We start from the raw sequence: 4,193 nt of genomic DNA, 5'->3' as shown, positions 1-4,193 counted from the left end.
TATATATATATATGTAAAGTGCATGTGTATGTATGTATGTATGTATGTGTGTTTGTATGTGTGTTTGTATGTGTGTTTTTATGTGCAGCTTTCGAAACATGACACTATTAACGCTTCAAAAAACCCCTGCAAGGAATTTTCTCTCACCGATTTTTCCTTCTTTTGTTCAATTGTTGCTGTTGTTCTTCTTGTTCAGCTGTAGGTCATTCCTGATGTAACAGAACTATTATAGTTTCAAATTTGGACACAAGACCAGCAATAATAATAATAATAATAATAATAATAATAATAATGATTGCTCGGATGCAGTACCAGGCAGTGGCTTTCATGGCTTGTAATCTTTACTGATTGGAAGTGTTATCATGTACATTGTTTTGTCTTGGTATAAATGATGGGCTACAGCAAATATTCTGCTCAATACCACAGATTTGCTTGTCAGTTGTTTGACCTTAACCAGTTGAGCATATCCCTTGGTGGCTGACGATATGTGCATCTCTGATCACGAGCAGAAGTAGTGGGGGAGCATCATAGCCATGTGTCGAGAGGAATTTTTGGGGTTTGAATAATTCACCTTTGTAAAGATGGGTGTTTTGCTTGATATCCTTAAACAAACTTTATTCAGGGACCTTTTAAGCAGGATGGGCTACGCGACCTGAAAAAAATTCCAACTGGGCCCCACCTGCGAGGTCATGCGCTGTTTATCCTGATATGAGATCACCATGTCGTGCACATATGGTTGTGATGCATGTGCCTGGTGTACCCTTATCAGACGGGTAGTCATGATGGGTATATTGGGCTTCGTATATTTTACCCCAGTGTCACTTTGATGGCATGCACTGCTCTCTCACTCACTAAATAATAATAATAATAATAATAATAATAATAATAATAATCCTTTCTACTAAAGACACACGTGCGTAACGGGCACTTATTTCCTCAACCCCCGAAAGGATGAAAGGCAATATCGACCTCGGTTAGAATATCTTTCATTACAGGTCTGCTTAAGGCGGCGATTTGGAAGGATACTTAGCAGGCCGGACAAAATGCTAAGCGGCATTTTTTCCGGTTTAACGTTCTGTTTTCAAATGCCACCAAGCTTGACTGTATTTTTCATTCTTTCGAGGTCTGTTGACCATGTAGAATGTCCTTTATTGTGTGTCCAGTTACACACACACACGCAGGTGTATCATTTCTCTGTATAAAGAAGGAAAGTTGCTTAGAAAATTAAATACATCTAAGATACGAAAATCTTGGATGATGACGAAACCAACGACAACAATAACAATAGCAGCAGCAGCAGCAGCAGCAGCAACAGTGGCTGCGGCGGTGGCGGTGGCGGCAACAGCAACAGCAGCAACAACAACAACAACAACAACAACAACATCGACGATGAAAAAACATAAAAGTAAATTTGAAGTGATGCTCGGAGCATACAGGGCAATGAATTATTGGGACCAACTCCACTACTACCACGACATGCTACCACCATCACCATCACAATCACCATCACCATCACCACCAATATCAACAATAAAAACAAGATCAACAACAGCAACAATAACAAGAAGAACAGCAGCAGCAGTATCGAATTCCAAGAGACTCACGGTTTATCATTTATCAACTTTGTCAAATAAATCAATCAGAAAATAACTAAATAAATAACTAAATAAGCAAATAACTAAATAAATAGACAAATAAGTAAAAAAAAATAAAATGAATAAAATAAGCAAATACGTAAATCGATAAAATAAGTTCATAGGTAGATAAATAAATAAGTTAAGAAATGTGGCGGCCATTTTGGTTCGTTCACCCCATGTTTGTTTTACGTGGTCGTTCGTAAATGAAAGGTCTTTGTCAGATGATGTAAGATTACTAATGTGATATATAGAACCAGCTGGAAGATGTTATGGCGGTGTGGCGGCGTCGGGACGGAGGTGGTGGTGGTGGTGGTGGGGACAATGAGGTGATGGTCGGTGGAGGTCACAGATGTCAACCAATGACGTCATTCTAACCACGTGATAACGTTCTTTCTCGTTTTTCTATCATAATTCGTCTTCACTTGTTGATGTAGACGTAATTTTTTTTTTTTCTCCTGTGAATTTTTTTATCTTTCTTGGATCAGATTTAATGTTGTTGTTGATTTTTACTGTAGCTAATGTCGTTTTTTCTTCTTCTTGTTGCTGGTGTTGCTGTTTTGGTGGTCCTTGTTGCTACTGGTGATGATGATGATGATGATGATGATGATGATGATGGTGATGATGACGATGATGATGACGATAATCTTGTTTCGAGACCAAGTTAACAAAGTCAACCTTGTTCAAGCAAATCCTTAACGAAAGTTGCTTCCGGACATGGCCATCCAGTATTTTATTCAGATATAGCGTGTCTAAAATTATATTATCGAATTTGTATGTGAGTGTATATACATGCATAAATACATACGTACGTACATACATATGTATGTATACATATATACATATATAGATATATGTATGTATGTATATAGAAATATAGTTATGTATATATATATGTATATATCATTCTTTTTTCTTTTATTCTTTTACTTGTTTCAGTCATTAAATTGCGGCCATGCTGGAGCACCGCCTTTTAGTAAAACAAATCGAAACAAAGTCTTATTCTTTGTAAGCCTAGTACTTATTATATCGGTCTCTTTTGCGGAACCGCTAAGTTACGGGGACATAAATACACCAGCATCAGTTGTCAAGTGATGGTGGAGGGACAAACACAGACACACAAACATATACATACATACATACATACATATATATATACACGCTGGGCTTCTTTCAGTTTCCATCTAGCAAATCCACTGACAAGGCCCGAGGCTACAGCAGAAGACACTTGCCCAAGGTGTCACGCAGTAGGATTGAACCCAGAACCATGTGGTTGGGAAGCAAGCTTCTTACCACACGGTCTTTCTCTCTCTCTCTCGCTGTCTCTCCATTTATACATACATGCACACACACACACACACACACACACACACACACACACACACACACATACACACACACACACTCATATATGCCTAGAAGTTTTTTTGTTCAGGTGTTGCGTTTCATGGAGAAGCTCAATGATCTTCGAGCCATTGTCAATAAACCCAACGAAAAAGTATAAGTACAGGCGTGGCCGTGTGGTAAGAAATTTGCTTCCCAAAACATAGGGTTCCGGGTTCAGGTCTTATTCTTTGTAAGCCTTCTACTTATTCTATCCGTTTCTTTTGCCGAGCCGCTAAGTTACGGGAACGTAGTGGTAGCGATATTGTGTTAATTGATGTAGCGATGGACAGAGGGTGTAAGTGGTGACGTTCGTAGCGGTCGGAATGGTGATGGTAGTTGGTAGTGATGATGGTAAATGAATGGTGGCCATTTTGGTAGTAATAGGGGTGTCTATATGCATTAGTTGGATGTGTGTGTGTGTGTGTGTGTGTGTGTGTGTGTGTGGAGAAGGTGTGAGTCTATAAAAGGCGGTGTTGTGCAACTGATTGAGGAAGTACTTCTGCACGTAGAGGTGTGTCTGTACATGAAGGTATGTCTATGTTTAGGGGTGGTGTCTGTATGCGGAGATGTGGCTATATGAGAAGAGGGCGTCTCTATATAAGAAGGAGGCGTGTCTATATTAGAAGTTGATGTGTCTATTATGTGAGGATGTGTGTCCATATTAGAAGCTGGTGTGTCTATATGAGGAGGTGTGTCTACATGAGTAGGAGGTGTGTCTATATGAGAAGGGAGTATGTCTTTATGAGATGTTCTGTCCATGTGAATAGGAGGTACGTCTATACCGTAAAGAGGTGTGTCCATAAAAGAGAAGTTTTGCCTGAGGCGGTGTTTGGTCCGTACGAAGAGGATGTCCTTGTTTGTGGAAGTAGGTAAGCGTGCGTATGAGTAAGGAGATGTATCTGTATGTTTGTGTATGCGTGTCAGTGTATGGAGAGGGTATGTTTCTTTGAGAAGCAGGGTGTGTACCTGAACGAATAAGAGGCGGTGTATCTGTATGAGCAAGAGGTGTGTGTGTGTGTGTGTGCATGAGAGAGAGGGGGGGGGCAGAGAGAGTGTGGGCGTGTGGAGAAGGTATGTACGAGAAGCAGGGTGTGTGACTGAACATATAAGTGGTACGTCCGTATGAGCAAGAGACGTGTTCTGTGTGTGTGTAGGGGGGGGGGCCGTGTTTGA

This window comes from Octopus bimaculoides, chromosome 25 (genome assembly GCF_001194135.2).
Source record: "Octopus bimaculoides isolate UCB-OBI-ISO-001 chromosome 25, ASM119413v2, whole genome shotgun sequence".
Taxonomy (NCBI): Eukaryota; Metazoa; Mollusca; class Cephalopoda; order Octopoda; family Octopodidae; genus Octopus; species Octopus bimaculoides.
This window is presented reverse-complemented; position numbering follows the sequence as displayed.